Source organism: Rattus norvegicus, chromosome 5 (assembly GCF_036323735.1).
Source record: "Rattus norvegicus strain BN/NHsdMcwi chromosome 5, GRCr8, whole genome shotgun sequence".
Taxonomy (NCBI): Eukaryota; Metazoa; Chordata; class Mammalia; order Rodentia; family Muridae; genus Rattus; species Rattus norvegicus.
In genome coordinates, this window is record NC_086023.1 from 14,200,606 (window position 1) to 14,219,539 (window position 18,934).

Sequence of the window (18,934 nt, forward strand, 5' to 3'; positions counted from 1 at the left end):
AAATCGCAATGTTCAACATGGCACTTAGCTGGGCTACCTTGTATTCTTCTCTATCATTCAAAACATTTATCTCCAAAACTAAAATGTAAGCTGCCTAGCAAATGTCCCCAGAACCCAGAAATTGCAGGCAGAAAATCTGATTCGATATCTAGCTACAATTCTATATCCAAATACAGTTTGGCTTCTCAGGTTGCCAGCAACAAGACTGCAAAATATAAAAATCACATAGCATGTCTCAGAGTCTGACCAGGAAGGGTTTTGCGTCCGAGAGATGAACCTGCAGTTCACAGTACGCTATGAGGGAGCACTGCACACAATTTGATTAATACCTTTAACCACAGTCTTACCCAGAAGATAACAGGACAGGAAACACTACCAAGCAAGAATGGTAACTTCTGCAACCTGTCAATGGCCCATTGTGCTTTGAAATTTTCCCTGGCCCTTCTCAGGGAGTCCCCTGAGCTCAGAAACCTGGCCCAAATAATCTATAAATTACTACTAACAAACTGTTATATTGTTCTATAGATTTAAGAAGTATTAATCAGACAGACCTAACAACAGTGTCCTTCAGTTTAAAGTGTGGGTATACTAGAGGCTATCAGATATAGATTTTTAGAACTTCCTCTGGTCAAAATGCAACGTGGCCATTAAGAGTAGAGCTTTGGGGGCTTCTGAATCTAGCTAATACAGGATAACAAGGACCAAGTTGCCCCTTCCACACAAACCAAAGAGGAAAAAGACCAGAAAATATATATAAAGCAACAGTGTCAAAGATACTAATATCAGACAATAAAGACACAACAATCAATCCTTCAGAGATGCGAAACAAACAGGGTTTACGTCAATTTACTAAACAAGTACTAATCACCTACTATGTATGTAATACTCCATGCATGGGACAGTAGGTGCATGAAATTAGAAAAAAAAAACTTTCAGGCCCACCGTCTATTGAATAATAGATGGTGAATAAGAAATAAAGGTTATTTAATGCTTTTTCTTTTCTTTTTTAAAGATTTATTTATTTATCATATACAAATACACTGTAGCTGTCTTCAAATACACCAGAAGAGGGCATCAGATCCCATTACAGATGGTTGTAAGCCACCATGTGGTTGCTGGGAATTGAACTCAGGACCTCTGGAAGAGCAGTTCGTGCTCTTAACCTCTGAGCCATCTCTCCAGCCCAGAAATAAAGGTTATTAAATAAAGGAATCATAAAATGACAGTTATCAAAATGTTGGCCTTTCATGGGGGAGAAGGGTATACTCAAGTTAAGCTCAAACCACATTTATTATAACTGTATTATTTTTAACCAAATTATATTTATTTTGTGTGTGTGTGTGTGTGTGTGTGTGTGTGTGTGTGTGTGTGTGTACACTCATGTATGTGAGCCAGATAGAGCAGCTTTTGGGAGTCAGTTCTCTTCTCCCATTATGTGTACTCTAGGGATCAAACTCAGGTCATTCAGCTTGGCAGCAAGTACCTTAACCCAAGCCATTTTATCAGCCTGTAATTTTATGCTTAAAGGTTTTACAGGAGCTGGAGAGATGGCTCAATAGTTAAGAGCACTTAGTGCTCTTCCAAAGGATCTGAGTTCAGTTCCAGCACCCTCAGTTGCTGGCTCAAACCTCCAGGACTTCCTAAGAAATCTGATGCCATCCTTTGCCGTCTGAGGGCTCCTGCTCACGTATGACAAACACAAATAACTGTTAAGAAAGAAAAAGAAAAGGAAAGGTGCAAAACTGAAACGAATATATACATTGACTGTTTCTATACACAGAAAATATTCTGCAAACTAAAAGAAGAAAGGATTAAGGATGATTCCATTTCAAAAATCTTAAAGAAGGACTGTGTTTATTGCTACAGAGGTGGTGTGGCCTAGGAGAATGGGGCTGCTGAATGAGAAAGTTCCATGCAGTAGTCACCTTTATTCAGAGCTTCGAACAAGTTATATTCTGAGGGTTAAGAGGAGTCACACGAGCGAAGTGTACAATCAAGGACAAGGACAAGGACATGACAAACAGCAGCAGGTGGCAAAACATTTTCTTCCATGGGGGCATAAAAGTAACAACTAGGGGTTGGGGATTTAGCTCAGTGGTAGAGCGCTTGCCTAGGAAGCGCAAGGCCCTGGGTTCGGTCCCCAGCTCCGAAAAAAAGAACCAAAAAAAAAAAAAAAAAAAAAAAAGTAACAACTATAGCCCAGTAGCTCTCAACCTATGGACTGTGACCCCTTTGGGGGTCCAACAACCCTTTCACATGAGTCACCAAAAGCCATTAGAAAACACAGATATTTACATCACTATCCATAACAGTAGCAAAACTAGTTATAAAGTAGTAACAGAAATAGTTTTTGATTGGGGCTCACTAACAGTAGCAAAACTAGTTATAAAGTAGTAACAGAAATAGTTTTTGATTGGGGCTCACTAACAACATGAGGAACTGTATTAGTAGGTCGCTACAGCAGGAAGGTTGAGAAACACCACTCTAGTCAGTTGTAATGAATGGCGTAAAGCAAACTCTCCTATCAGCTACACCTGGGAGAGACACAACAGCACATTCTAAGAATAATTCTGTGTTTCTCAAGAAACTGAGGTCATGAGACTGTTGGCTTGTTTTCCGGGAGTTTTCTCATGAGCACTCAGAATGCTCCTCACAGGAATCCATTCTTGGAACATGTTGTGACATACTTGACAAAATAATTATTATAGGGCTGGAGAGATGGCTCAGTGGTTAAGAGCACCCGACTACTCTTCCAGAGGTCCTGAGTTCAATTCCCAGCAACCACATGGTGAATCACAACCATCTGTAAAGAGATCCGATGCCCTCTTCTGGTGTGTCTGAAGACAGCTACAGTGTGCTTATATAAAATAAATGAATAAATCTTTTTTAAAAAAAGAATTATTACAAATATCTTAAAAATAGGCTGTGCATGGTAATGTATGCTAGTAATCTCTGAAACTCAGGAGGCAGGGACAGGAGGATTGCCATGGGGTGAAGATCAGACTGGTTTGCACAGTGAGCTGCAGCCAGGGCAAGATAGTAAGACTGTCTAAAATAAAATAATGTGCATTTATTAAGTTCTATTTATGTAATCACAACATTAGCAATGTGTTAGCACACTGAGAACTGTTTGTCCTATAGGATAAGAAAATACATAAGTGCCTTCATGTCTTCAGCCAGCCATTTCAGCTGGGCACCTAGAGCAGGTCTAGAAGCTCTTGGCAGTGAAAACATAAGGTCAGTAGTTAAGGACAGCTCCAAGGCTCCAAGAGCCTGTCTCTGACAAAAGAACGCATGCAGAAGTATGTAAAGGTGCAAAGAGATTCAGAAAATAACTGAGAAACTAATTTTGGATGGTACTAAGAACTAGATATCTTGAAAATTGATTATTAAGAGTAGAATCCAGACTCCATTCCGCCTTCACCACAAGGCCCTGGGTTCGGTCCCCAGCTCTGGAAAAAAGAAAAGAAAAAAAAAGAAAAGAAAAACAACAAAACGAAAAAACAAACCCAAAGCCAAACAACAACAACAACAAAAACAACAAACCAACCAAACAAAAGCCTTTTCTAATAAATTAATTTGTGAACTACTGTAACACAGTGATCACCTTTTATGTCTACTTATACTATAAAAGGACAGTTAATTGAACATCTTTATTTCCTAATTAGATAAAACACCAGTGATAAATATTCTTGCAAAAAATTTGAATCTAAATCTCATTGAGTCTCTACATTTATCTTCCATTTTATAGAGTGACAAGAGAATGCTAAAAGACATAGAGATATGAGCAGAAAAGTTGGTGGAAAATCCTCCTGGTCAAATGACCTTGTCTCCTCTTCTTCTTTAATTTATATATACATATATGTATTATTGGATATTTTATGTATTTACATTTAAAATTTACCCTCCCCCCGTCACATCCCCCTTCCCCCTCCACCTATTTCTATGAAGATGCTCCCACTCCCACTCACCTAATCCCAACTCAATACACTGGCATTTCCATGCACTGGGGAAATGAGCCTTCACAGGACCAAGGACTTCTCCTCCTATTGATACCAAACAATGCCATCCTCTGCTATATATGCAGCTGGAGCCATGGGTCCCTCCATGTGTGCTCTTAGGTTAGTGGTTTAGTCCCTTGGAGCACTGGGGGACCAGGGTAGGGGGTTGGCTGACTGATATTGTTGTTCTCCTTATGGGGTTACAAACCCCTTCAACTCCTTCAGTCTTTTCTTCTCCATTGGGGCCCCTGTGCTCAGTCCAGTGGTTAGCTGCAAGCAACCTCATCTGTGTCAGTAAGGCTCTGGTAGAGCGTATCAGGATACATCGATATAAGTTACAAAATCTTTTCTTCCAGTTTCTCCCTGTGCCTGGAGCTGACCCTGTGCCACAGCTCTCTGTAACCAGATCCCACTGGAAGAAAGCTGGTCTCCCAGGAGTGCTGACATGCTGGACAGCACAGGTAGGACCACCACTTCTGCTCTAAGAAACCTGTACTGATCGCTCAGGACACAGGAATTGAAGAGCAGTGTGGGACAGGATCCTTCTGTCTGCACCTGGAGTGGACCCTGTGCAACAGCTTCTCTGCCCAGATCCCACTAGGAGAGAGCTGGTCTCCCAGTAGTGCTGACACACAGGCTTAGAGAAGAGTCAAGCCACTGTCAGACAGCAAGACCAGCTAAAACCAGAAATAAACACATGGCAAAACACAAGGGTAAGAACCTAAGCAACAGGAACCAAGGCCACATGGCATCATCAGAGCCTGGTGCCCCTCACCACAGCAAGCCCAAGATACCCAAACACACTGGAAAAGCAAGATTCTGATTTAAAATCACAACTCATGATGATGATAGAGGACTTTAAGAAGGACATAAATAACTCCCTTGAAGAAATACAGGACAACACAGGTAAACAGCTAGAAACCCTTAAAGAGGAAACACAAAAAACCCTTAAAGAATTACAGGAAAACACAACAAAACAGGTGAAGGAACTTCACAAAACCATCCAGGATCTAAAAATGGAAATAAAAACAATAAAGAAATCACAAAGGGAGACAACCCTGGAGATAGAAAACCAAGGAAAGAGATCAGGAGTCATAGATGCAAGCATCACCAACAGAATACAAGAGATTAAAAAGATAATCACAGGGGCAGAAGATACCATAGAAAACAACCCCAAAGAAAATGCAAAATGCAACAAGTTCCTAACCCAAAACATCCAGGAAATCCAGGACACAATGAGAAGATCAAACCTAAGGATAACAGGTATAGAAGAGAGCAAAGATTCCCAAATTAAAGAGCCAGTGAATATTTTCAACAAAATTATAGAAACAAACTTCCCTAACCTAAACAAAGAGATGGTCATAAACAGAAAAGAAGCCTACAGAACTCCAAATAGAATGGACCAGAAAAGAAATTCCTCCTGTCACATGAAAGTCTAAAAACCAAATGCAGGAAAAAAAAAAAAAAGAATGTTAAAAGCAGTGAGGTTCAAGTAACATATAAAGGCAGACCTATCAAACTTACACCAGACTTCTCACCAGAGACTATGAAAGCCAGAAGGTCCTGGGCAGATGTCATGCAGACCCTAAGAGAACACTAATGCCAGCCCAGGATACTGTATCCAGCAAAACTTTCAATTAATATAGATGGAGAAACCAAGATATTTCATGACAAAACCAAATTTACACAATATCTTTCTATGAATCCAGCCCTAAAAGGATAATAGATGGAAAACTCAAACACAAGGAGGGAAGCTACACCCAAGAAAAAACAAGAAAGTAATATCCTCACAACAAAACCAAAAGAAGACAAACAATTCCACCTCTAAAAATGAAAATAACAGGAAACAACTATCATTGGTCCCTAATCTCTCTCAACAGCAATGGACTCAATTCCCCAATTAAAAGACATAGATTAACAGACTGGATCCAGAATTTTGTTGCATACAGGAAACACACCTCAATGACAAAGACAGACACTATCTCAGAGTAAAAGACTGGAAAACAATTTCCAAGCAAATGGTCCCAAGAAACAAACTGGAGTAGCCATTGTAATATTGAATAAAATCGAATTTCAACCAAAAGTTATCAAAAAAAAGGGGGGGGGGAAGACACTTTATACTCATGAAAGGAGAAATCCACCAAGATAAACTCTCAATTCTGACTATCTATGCTTGAAATGCAAGGGCACCTACATTCATAAAAGAAACCTTACTAAAGCTCAAACCACACATTGCACCTCACACAATAATAGTTGGGAAACTTCAACATGCCACTCTTATCAATGGACAGACAGTGGAAAAGAAACTAAACAAAGACATAGAGAAATGAACAGAAGTTATGAACTAAATGGATTTAACAGATATCTATAGAACATTTCATCCTAAAACAAAAGAAGATACCTTCTCAGCACCTCATGGTACCTTCTCCAGAATTGACCACATAATCAATCACAAAACAGGACTTAAGAGATAAAAGAAGATTGAAATAATCCCATGTATCCTATCAGATCACCATGGACTTCAGTAACAACAAAAAAGACAGAAAGCCCACATAAACATGGAAACTGAACAAAGCTCTTACTGAATGACAACTTGGTCAAGGAAGAAAACAGAAAGAAATTAAAGACTTTTTAGAATTAATGATAATGAAGGCACAACATACCCGAATTTACGGGATGAAATTAAAGCAGTGCTAAGAGGAAAACAAATAGCTCTGAGTGACTCCAAAAAGAACTTGGAGAGTACATACACTAGCAGCTTGACAGCACACCTAAAAGCTCTAGAACAAAAAGAAGCAAATAAAACCAAGAGGAGGAGATAGCAGAAAATAATGAAACTCAGAGCTGAAATGAACCAAGTAGAATCAAACAACACAAAGAACTATATGAAGAATCAACAAAACCAGTACTTGGTTCTTTCAGAAAATCAACAGGATAGGTAAACCCTTAGCCAGACAAATCAGAGGGCACAGACCCGGTATCCAAATCAAGAAAATCAGAAATGAAAAGGGAGACGTGACAACAGAAACTGAGGAAATTCAAAAAATCATCAGATCCTACTACCTAAGCCTATACTCAACCAAACTGGAAAATCTGGATGAAATGAACAATTTTCTAGACAGATACCATGTACCAAAGTTAAATCAGAATCAATCACATAACACCTAAAGAAATAGAAGCAGTCATTAAAAGTCTCCCAACCAGAAAGATCCCAGGACCAGTTGGGTTTAGTGCAGAATTCTACCAGACCTTCATAGAAGACCTAATACTAATACTGTCCAAACTATTCCACAAAATAGAAACAGAAGGAGTACTACCAAATTCATTCTTTGAAGTCACAATTACACTTATACCTAAACCACAAAAAGACCCAACAAAGAAAGAAAACTTCAAACCAATTTCCGTTATGAATATTGATGCAAATATACTCAATAAAATTCTCCCAAACAGAATCCAAGAGCACATCAAAATGATCATCCATCATGATCAAGTAGGCTTCATCCCAGAGATGAAGGGATGGTTCAATGTATGGAAATCCATCAAAGTAATCCACTATATAAATAAATTCAAGGATTCCTGCCCACGCCTGGAGCTGGAAGACAGTCTCCATAGCTGAGAGCAGAGGTAAGATCCACTTTTCTGCTAGCACATACCTGCCTGGTGGATTCAGGATACAAAGAGGCAGAAGTCCTCTGGATCAGGGCACTTCCTGTTTCTGGCTCTGCCTGGAAATGAACTGATACCATCCAGCAGTACCCTGCACCCAAATCCCATTCGGAAGAGAGCGGACCACCCAGGAGGGCAGACATCCCCATACAGCAGAACAGACTACCACCTTTGCACACCTTGGCCCACATCCCTGCTCCAAGGGGAAACTGCACAGAGTGCCTCTGGACACAGGGATATAGGAACAGACAGCCACTGGTACCCACAGTTCTGGTCTGTGCCCAGGACCGAAATGAACCAGCCAAACAGCATCCTGTACCCAGATCCCGTGGAGGAGAGAGCTGGACCCTCAGAAGTGTGGATACTCCTGAAAAGTGAGAGGAGAATACCCACAGCCCACAGTCCAAACCCAAGAGGGAATCACATAGTGCCACCTGTGCCCACTGGGTGCAAAGACCTACATGAGCAAAGAGGGGCAGGACTCTGATTCCTGCCTACGCCTAGAGCTGGAAGGCAGTCTCCAGGAGCGCCAACACACCTGAAATCAGAGCACCCGTTCTCAGGAAAGGCTGAAAGAAAACAGTTCTACAGGAGTGCTGACACAGAGGCCTACAGCACCTTCATGTCACTCTCAGAAACAGCAAGACAAGCAAATATCAGAGACAGCCCAATGGCTAGAGGCAAGTGCAGGAAGTTAAACAACAGAAACCAAGAATACGTGGCATCATCAGAGCCCAGTTCTCCCACCAAAGAAAATACTGGATATCCAAACACACCAGAAAAGACAGATTAGATTTAAAATCTCATTTTTTGATAATAATGTAGGACTTTAAGAAAGACATAAAGAACTCCCTTAAAGAAATGCAGGAAAACAGAAGTAAACAAGTAGAAGCCCTTAGAGAAGAAACACAAAAATCCCAGAAAGAATTACAAGAAAACACAACCAAACAGGTGAACAAACTGAAAATGGAAATAGAACCAATAAAGAAAGCACAGAGGGAGACAACCTTGGATATAGAAGATGAAAGGAAGAGACAAGGAGCCATAGTTACAAGCATCACCAACAGAATGCAAGAGATGGAAGAGAGAATCACAGGGGTAGAAGATACCATAGAAAACATCGACACGACTGTCAAAGATAATGTAAAAAGCAAAAAGCTCATAGCCCAAAATGGAAATCCAAGACACAATGAGAAGATCAAAGCTAAGGATAATAGGTATAGAAGAAAGTGAAGACTCTCAACTTAAAGGGCCAGTAAATATATTCAACAAAATTATAGAAGAAAACTTGCCTAACATAAAGAAAGAGATGCCCATAAACATACAAGAAGCCTACAGAACTCCAAATAGATTGAACCAGAAGAGAAATTCCTCCCGTCACATAATAGTTAAAACAGCAAATGCACAAAACAAAGAAAGAATATTAAAAGCAGTGAGGAAAAAAGGTCAAGTGACATATAAAGGCAGACCTATAAGACTGCAGACTTCTCGCCAGAGACTATGAAAGTCAGAAGATCTTAGACAGATGTCATACATCTGAGAACACAAATGCCAGCCCAGGTTACTGTATCCAGCAAAACTCTCAATTAACATAGATGGAGAAACCAAGATATTCCATGACAAAACCAAATTTACACAATATCTTTCTAAAAATCAAGCCCTACAAAGGATAATAGATGGAAAACTCCAACACAAGTAGAGAAACTATACCATACAGAAAGCACGAATATAATTTCCTTGCAATGCAAACAAAAGAGAGATAAGCAAACAATTCCACCTCTAATAACGAAAATAACAGGAAGCAACAATTATTATTCCTAAGTCTCTCTCAACATCAACAGACTCAATTCCCCAATAAAAAGACATAGACTAACAGACGGGATCTGTAAAGAGGACCCAGAATTTTGCTGCATGCAGGAAACACACCTCAGAGAGAAAGACAGACACTACCTAAGAGTAAATGGCTGGAAAAAGATTTTCCAAGCAAATGGCCCCAAGAAAAAAAGCTGGAGTTGCCATTCTAATATCAAATAAAATTGACTTTCAACCAAACGTCATTAAAAAAGATAAGGAAGGACACTTCATATTCATCAAAGGAAAAACCCACCAAGATGAACTCTCATTCCTAAATATCTATGCTCCAAATGCAAGGGCACCTACATTCATAAAAGAAACGTTACTAAAGCTCAAAGCACATATTGCACCTCACACAATAATAGGAGATTTCAAAACCCCACTCTCATCACTGGACAGATCATGGAAACAGATATTAAACAGAGATGTAGAGAAAGTAACAGAAGTTATGAACCAAATGGATTAAACAGATGTTTATAGAACATTTCATCTTAAAACAAAAGGATATACCTTCTTCTCAGCACCTCATGGTACTTTCTCCAAAATTGGCCATACAATCGGTCACAAAACAGGCCTCAACAGATACAGAAAGATAGAAATAATCCCATGCATCCTATCAGATCACGACGCACTAAGACTGGTCTTCAATAACAACAATAAGGACACATAGCACACATATACATGGAAGTTGAACAATGCTCTACTCAATGATAACTTGGTCAAGGAAAAAATAAAGAAAGAAATTGAAGACTTCTTAGAATTTAATGAAAATGAAGATTCAACATTCCCAAACTTATGGGACACAATGAAAGCTGTACTAAGAGGAAAACTCATAGCTCTGAGTGCCTGCAAAAAGAAACAGGAGAGAGCATATGTCAGCAGCTTGACAGCACACCTAAAAGCTCTAGAACAAAAAGAAATAAATAAACCCAAGAGGAGTAGAAGACAGGAAATAATCAAATTCAGGGCAGAAATGAACCAAGTAGAGACGAAAAGGACTATACAAAGAATCAACAAAACCAGGAGTTGGTTCTTTGAGAAAATCAACAAGACAGATAAACCCTTAGCCAGAATAACCAGAGGTCACAGAGAGTGTGTCCAAATTGACAAAATCAGAAATGAAAAGGGAGACATAGCAGAATGTGAAGCAATTAAAAAAAAACCTCAGATCCTACTACAAAAGCCTATATTCAACAAAAATTGAAAATCTGGAGGAAATGGACAATTTCCTAGACAGATACCAGGCTCCAAAGTTAAATCAGGAACAGATAAACCAGTTAAACAACCCCATAACTCCTAACGAAATAGAAGCAATCATTAAAGGTCTCCCAACCAAAAAGAGCCCAGGTCCAGATGGGTTCAGTGCAGAATTCTATCAGACCTTCATAGAAGACCTCATACCAATACTGTCCAAACTATTCCACAAAATAGAAGCAGACAGAACACTACCAAATTCCTTCTATGAAGCCACAATTACTCCTATACCAAAACCATACAAAGACCCAACAAAGAAAGAGAACTTTCGATCAATTTCCCTTATGAATATTAACACGAAAATACTCAATAAAATTCTTGCAAATGGAATCCAGGAACACATCAAAATGATCATCCATCATGAACAAGTAGGCTTCATCCCAGGGATGCAGGGATGGTTTAATATATGAAAATGTATCAATGTAATCCACTATATAAAGAAACTCAAGGATAAGAACAACATGATCATTTCATTAGATGCTGAGAAAGCATTTGACAAAATTCAACACCCCTTCATGATAAAAGTCCTGGAAAGATCAGGAGTTCAAGGCCCATATCTAAACATAGTAAAAGCCATATACAGCAAACCAGTAGCTAACATCAAACTAAATGGAGAGAAACTTGAAGCAATCCCACTAAAATCAGGGACTAGACAAGGCTGCCCACTCTCTCCCTACTTATTCAATATAGTTCTTGAAGTCCTACCCAGAGCAATCAGACAGGGAAAAGAGGTCAAAGGGATACAAATTGGAAGGGAAGAAGTCAAAATATCCCTATTTGCAGATGATATGTTAGTGTACTTAAGTGACCCCAAAAGTTCCACCAGAGAACTACTTAACCTGATGAACAACTTCAGCAAACTGTTGGAGTATAAAATTAACTCAAACAAATCAGTAGCTTTCCTCTACTCAAAGAATAAACAGGCTGAGAAAGAAATTAGGGAAATGACACCCTTCACGATAGTCCCAAATAATATGAAATATCTTGTGACTTTAACCAAGCAAGTGAAAGATCTGTATGACAAGAACTTCAAATCTCTGAAGAAAAAAATTGAGGAAGCTCTCAGAAGATGGAAAGATCTTCCATGCTCATGGATTGGCAGTATTAATATAGTAAAAATGGCCATTTTGCCAAAAGCAATCTACAGATTCAATGCAATCCCTATCACAATTCCTACTAAATTCTTTATAGAGATACAAAGAGCAATTTGCAAATTCATTTGGAACAATGAAAAACCCAGGATAGCAAAACTATGCTTAACAAGAAAAGAACTTCTGGGGGAATCACCATGCCTGACTTCAACCAGTATTATAGAGCAATAGTCATAAAAACTGTATTGGTACAGAGACAGACCAATGGAATAGAACTGAAGACCCAGAAATGAACCCACACACCTATGGTCATTTGATTTTTGACAAAGGAGCCAAAACCATCCAATGGAAAACAGATAGCATTTTCAACAATTGGTGCTGGTTCAACTGGAGGTCAGCATGTAGAAGAATGCAAATTGATCCATTCTTATCACCATGTACAAAGCTTAAGTCCAAGTGGATCAAGGACCTCCACATCAAATTAGATACACTCAAACTAATAGAAGAAAAAGTGGGGGAGAGTCTTGAACACATGGGCACTGGGGAAAGTTTCCTGAAGAAAACACCAATGGCTCATGCTCTAAGATCAAGAATCGACAAAGGGACCTCATAAAACTGCAAAGCTTCTGTAAGGCAAAAGACACTGTGGTTAGGACAAAACGGCAACCAACAGATTGGGAAAAGATCTTTACCAATCCTACAACTGATAGAGGGATAATAACCAAAATATACAAAAAATTCAGGACGTTAAATGTCAGAGAGCCAAATCACCCTATTAAAAATGGGGTACAGAGCTAAACAAAACATTCTCAGCTGAGGAATATCGAATGGCCAAAAAGCACCTAAGAAATGTTCAACATCTTTAGTCATCAGGGAAATGCAAATCAAAACCCTGAGATTCCACCTCACACCAGTGAGAATGGCTAAGATCAAAAACTCAGGTGACAGCAAATGCTGGCGAGGATGTGGAGAAAGAGGAACATTCCTCCATTGTTGGTGGGATTACAAACTGGTACAACCATTCTGGAAATCAGTCTGGAGGTTCCTCAGAAAACTGAACATTCCAGTACATGAGGGCCCAGCTATACCTCTTTTGGGCATATACCCAAAAGATGTTCCAACATACAACAAAGACACATGCTCCATTATGTTCATAGCAGCCTTATTTATAATAGCCAGAAGCTGGAAAGAACCCAGATGCCCTTCAACAGAGGAATGGATTTTAAAAAAAATGTAGTACATCTGTACAGTGGAGTACTACTCAGCTATCAATAACAATGACTTCATGAAATTCATAGGCAAATGGAATGAACTAGAAAATATCATCCTATGTGTGGTTACTCAATCACAGAAAATCACACTTGGTATGCATTCATTGATAAGTGGCTATTAGCCCAAAAGCTCAGATTACCCAAATGCAATCCACAGACCACAGGAAGCTCAAGAAGAAGGATTACCAAAGTGCAGATGCTTCAATCCTTCTTAAAAGGGGGAACAAAAATATTCATTCAAGGAGAAAATATGAACACAAGGTTTGGAGCAGAGACTGAAGAAATGGCCATTTAGAGCCTGCCCCACACCTCGGAGATACAGCCCTTATACATACAGCCACCAAACCCAGACAATATTGATGAAGCCAAGAAATGCATGCTGATAGGAGCCTGATATAGTTGTCTCCTGAGAGGCTCTGCCAGAGCATGACAAATACAGAGGCAAATGCTAACTGCCAACCATTCAACTGAGAATGGCTCCCCATTGGAGGAGTTACAGAAGGACTGTAGGAGCTGAAGGGGTTTTCAACCTCATAAGAACAATACCAATCAACCAGAGCTCCCAGGAACTAAATCACCGTCCAAAGAGAACACATGGACAGACCTATGGCTACAGAAGCATATGTAGCAGGGGATGGCCTTGTTGGGCACCAAGGGGAGGAGAAGCCCTTGGTCCTGCCAAGGCTTGATGCCCCAGTGTAGGGGAATGTCAGGGCAGGGAGGCTGGAAGGGGTGGGTGAGTGGGTGGGAGAACACCCTTATAAAAGGAAGGGGCGAGGGGGATGGGATATGGTCTTATGGACAAGAAACTGGGGAAGGGAATAACATTTCAAATGTAAATAAAAAATATCCAATTTAAAAAAATTGCAAATCTTTGCTCTCTCCTTAAGTTTGGTCTTTTCATTTTCTCCTAGATTTCCTGGATGTTTGGGGTTTCGAGCTTTTTGCATTTTCCATTTTCTTTGACTGTTATGTCAATGTTTTCTAGGGTATCTTCTTCCCTTGAGATTCTCTCTTCTATCTCTTGTATGACTTCTAATCTCTTCCCTAGGTTTTCTATCTCCAGGGTTATCTCCCTTTGTGATTTCTTTGTTTCTATTTCCGTTTTTAGATCCTGGATGGTTTTGTTCACTTCCTTCACCTGTTTGGTTGTGTTTTCCTGTAACTCTTTAATGGGATTTTTGTGTTTCCTCTTTAAGGACTTCTACTTGTTTACCTGTGTTGTCCTGTATTTTTTTAAGGGAGTTATTTATGTACTTCTTAAAGTCCTGTATCATCAACATGAGATACGATTTTAAATCCAAATCTTGCTTTTCTGGTGTGTTGGCTTATCCAGAACTTTGTGTTATAGGAGAACTGGGTTCTGATGATGCCAAGTGGGCTTGGTTTCTGTTGCTTAGGTTCTTGTACTTGCCTCTCACCATCTGGCTATCTCTGGTGTTAGTTGGTCTGGCTGTCTCTGACTGTAGCTTGTCCCTTCTGTGGGCCTGTGAGTCTGTGATCGTAGGAGACCAGCTCTCTCTGGGCAGGTTTTGGGTACGGAGTCCTCTGGGCACAGATGGAGACCGGAAGGCAACCCTGTCTCTCATTATGCAAATGGTAACGTGTGAGGAAAGGCAGTCAATTGTGTAAAAGTCTTTAAAAGACCATGGCTTGTATTATTAGAAAGAGCTACTGCTTGTATTACCTGGTTTTACTTAGATATTGATCAGAATGAAAAAACGGAAAAAAAAAATGAGGGAGTTGGAGAAACTTGAACTTGACTGGATATTTACCAGTAGCATAAGGAAGAAGTGATTTTTCTGAACATGGCACTATTTGAGAGTCTAGAATACAGAAATGATGTATAAATGTGGGTGTGAGGCAAGTATTAGCTGGATTATTCAAAATATAGTCACAAAATTTGGAAGGCCCTAACACCTCTTCAGGGAGTCTGGAAAGTCAAGTTGTTTTTTTAGCAATTCTAAGATGCTGTCTGCCCTTTTTCAATGTGTTGCATTTGCACTGGTAGTAAAACAGTAAGAACCGTGGCTCCCTGGCAAGAGTCTAGGCAGTAGGGTCAGTGCACTAGTAGTCAGCCATGCTCTTTCTGGCTGCATCCTTGCAGTGGAAAGGGTGGATGCTGGGCCAGAGAGATGGCTCAGGCGTTCAGAGCACAGAGCGCTCATGTGGGGGACCATCCAAGTTTGGTTGGATAGCACTCAGGTCAGGTGGCTTGCCACAAACTTCATCTCTAAGGGATCCAGTTCCTTCTTCTTCCAGCCTCCTGGAACACCTGAACCCATGTGCACATACTCACAAGCCAGCACACATGTACTTGAGCCTGCACACACATGCACACACACAGTATAAAAAATGGATATTAGCCAGAAAAGTACAGAATACCCAGGATGCAATCCACTGAACTCAAGAAGGTCAACAAGCTCTGCTTCAATCCTGCTTGGGAGGGAGAAGAAAACTATCACATGAACAAGAGGGAGGGAGGGACCTGGGTGGGAAAGAGGAGAGGGAAGGGAAAAGGGGAACTTGATTAGATATGGGGGTGGGGACAGGAGGGAGGCCCTGAGGGCCAGCAGAATGAATGGAAATATGCAATGGGGGGTCGTGAGAGGTGGGGGGACCGTCTAGAAAGTACCAAAGACCCGGGAGGTGAGAGACTCTCAGGACTCAAAGGGAAGAACCTTAGATGATATGCCCAACAGTGGGGAGAAGGAACTCAAAGACTCCACCTCCAGTGGAAAGACAGGGCAACAGGTGGAGGGATGGGGTTGCCATTCCACAGTCAAAAATTCTGACCTAGAATTGTTCCTGTCTAAAAGAACTGCAGAGACAAAAATGGAGAAGAAACTGAGGAAAGTCATTCCAGTGACCGGCCCAACTTGGGATCCATCTCAAGGGGAGGCTCTAAGGCCCGACACTATTACTGATGCTATGGTGTGCTTACTGACAAAAATTAATCTTTTTTAAAGGCAGATTGTGGGCCTAAAGTTCAGTGGCTTAGCACTTGCCTGATGTGTATGAGGACCTGACTTCAAGCCTTAGCAGCACCATCTTAAAAAGAAAACCAGAATGTGGCTGATAGAGCAGTGTTGATTTTTAACCTGGATCTTAGTTCTCTATGTGACATATGGAATGCTTCTGCTAAGCACTGAAGTCCGATGACTGTGGGGAAAGCCCTCATGTGATCGTGGGCAGGCTGCACTACCTGCTCCAGCGTACAACCCCATATTTACTTGAAAGGAGGATTGGCAGATGATGGCATTTACCAACTCGAGCATTTGGCAAATACTTTCTTGAAAATGAACAAATGAAGGCTGTCACATCAAGGAAAATAACGTAATGTGTTTGTCGGCAATGGCAGATAATAAATGAGCTTTCGAGTAAAACTTAAGTGTTCTGGAAAATCTGTTTCTTCCACCATGAGCCTATCAGCAACTCACACCTCACCAAGAGAAGCTTATTGATACACTCAGTAATATTAACTCAGTGGTTTCCAAAATATTTTTCAATGAAATGTATCAACATTAGAAAGATCTGCCTAAGTCAATGAACCAATACTTTTGTTGGTATTGTGTCGAAGCTCCACCCCCACAGCTACCTGGGAACAGTAAGATATGCTCTGCCCCACAGTCGCCTAGCAACAGCCAGCTGTGCCTGACACTATATAAGGGGCTGCTTGCCCCCTCCTCTCCCTCTTACTCCCCTCTTGCTCTCTCTTCCGCTCTGTCTCTGTCTGTTCTTTCCCTATCCCCCCAACCCTTCCCTCTACATGCTCATGGCCAGCCTTTCCTCTCCTCTCCTCTTCTTCTCTCATTAAACCTCTCCACATGGAACCATGTTGGCTTGGTGTGTTCTGTCCGGGCACAGGCCAAGATTTAAACAACAACAACTTTCCAAATGACTTAATGCATAAAATTATAAAACCACACCGACATCAAAAGTCACTCAAACTACAACGACTTAATAAGTTTGACAGTGGCCTTCAAAAGGATCAACTCATGAGACTGTGGCAGATTATCTGAGTTCTAAATCTAGTGACAAGTGTCCTTACAAGGTCTAGAAAAGGAGAAGACAGAGAAACACAGAGGAAAAAGTGTATGAAGACAGAGGCAGACAACCTCTAAACTCTACAAAGGACTGCATGATCCAGATCTACGCACACACGTCGGTGTGTTTGAATGAGAATGGCCCCTGACCTCATGTTTGGATGACTGGTCCCCAGTTAGTGGAACTGTTTGGGAAGCATTGGGAGGTGTGTCACTAGGGGTGGACTTTGAGGTCCCAAAAGCCCAGGACAGGCCCTGTCTCCATCTCTTCCTACGTCCTGCCTGAGGATCAGGATGTTATCTCTCAGTTACTGCTCTAACAGCCTGCTTGCCTACCACCATACTTCCCACAGGATGTTCATGGACTAACACTCTGAAACTGTAAGTAAGCTCCCAATGAATGCTGTCTTTTATAAGCTGCCTTGGCCGTGATGTCTTTTCACAACAATAGAACAATAACTAAAGACAAACATATAATAAACTCAGTGTGACAGAGTAAACATCAGTTGTTTTATGTTATCCAATTTGGTCTTATTTGTTAAGAATACTAAAGAAACAACACAACAGTGGGTGATTTTAATGTAACTGAGTACGAGAGTATTTGCATAGATTAATGCTTTATGTTGCTTCTGATTTTAAGAAAATACTATTTATTAGCCATGGTGGTGCATATCTGGAATCCTAGCATCTGGGGACAGAGGCAGGAAGTTGAAAAGAAGCTTAAGTACATAGTAAGCTGGACCCACATTGCAAACTCTGACTCAAAAAAATTCAAGTAATGGGCCTGAAGAGGTGGCTCAGTGGTTAGGGGCGCTTGATGCTCTTCCAAAGGACGCAAGTTTGGTCCCCAGCTGTAATGCATGTCCAGGGATCTAACTTCCTCTCCTGGATCTCTCCAACACTGACACACAATAAATAAAATAAATCTTTAAAAAACTAAATTAAAAAAAACAACAGAAAAAAACAACAACAAAAAACTAAGGCACGGGAAAATACCTACAATTTTATTAAAGACTTTAAAAATATTTCTGCATTACCAGTTCTACATCTTGAGACACGAACACTTTTATATTCTCCAGTCAAAACAACATATTGTAGTACTGTAAATACAAAAGCAAGAAGAATTCAGTAGTAACTAATAAACATATTAAAGGGATTTGTAAATGTCAATGGTAACCACTAATTTCTTTTAGCTTTGTAGCAGTTATTTTTCCACAGAATATAGTTTATATTAACAAGCCAGAAGACATTTTTTTCTTTTGTAGATTTTGTATCTCTCAACTTTTTTGATGAAAAATCGAGACAATATGTTTTAATCATGTTTTTCTTCTCTCAGATTCTCCTTACCTACCCAATTTGATGTTCTTTTGGTCTCTCTTTTAAACAAAGAAAACACACAACAACAACAACAACAACAACAACAGAGAGAGAGAGAGAGAGAGAGAGAGAGAGAATGAAAATCAGAATAAAGAAGCAAAAGACCAATAAAAATTCTTTTCAAAGGCCTTTAGATGTTCCTCCCCACGTTCTGTTAACCCGTCTTCCCATGCCCTCCTGCTAATTTAATCCTCCCGTTCTTATCTCCCCCTCGTTTCTCCATAACATCACTCTACTTTCCCCTACCTCGGAAGATTCCCCACCCCACTCCCAACCAGACTCTTACTTGCTAATCTTTGGGGCTATTCTAATTGAGACACACGTGTCTAAAGCTTAAACGCTAACATCCACACAGGAGAGAAAACACTCAAGGC

General features: G+C 40.3%; 1 protein-coding gene across 5 annotated transcripts in view; it reads right to left on the minus strand.

Annotated features, from left to right (window-relative positions):
• Sgk3 (serum/glucocorticoid regulated kinase family, member 3) overlaps nt 1–18,934 on the minus strand; it is a 126,472-nt gene that overhangs the window by 71,978 nt on the left and 35,560 nt on the right. The window lies entirely within an intron of this gene.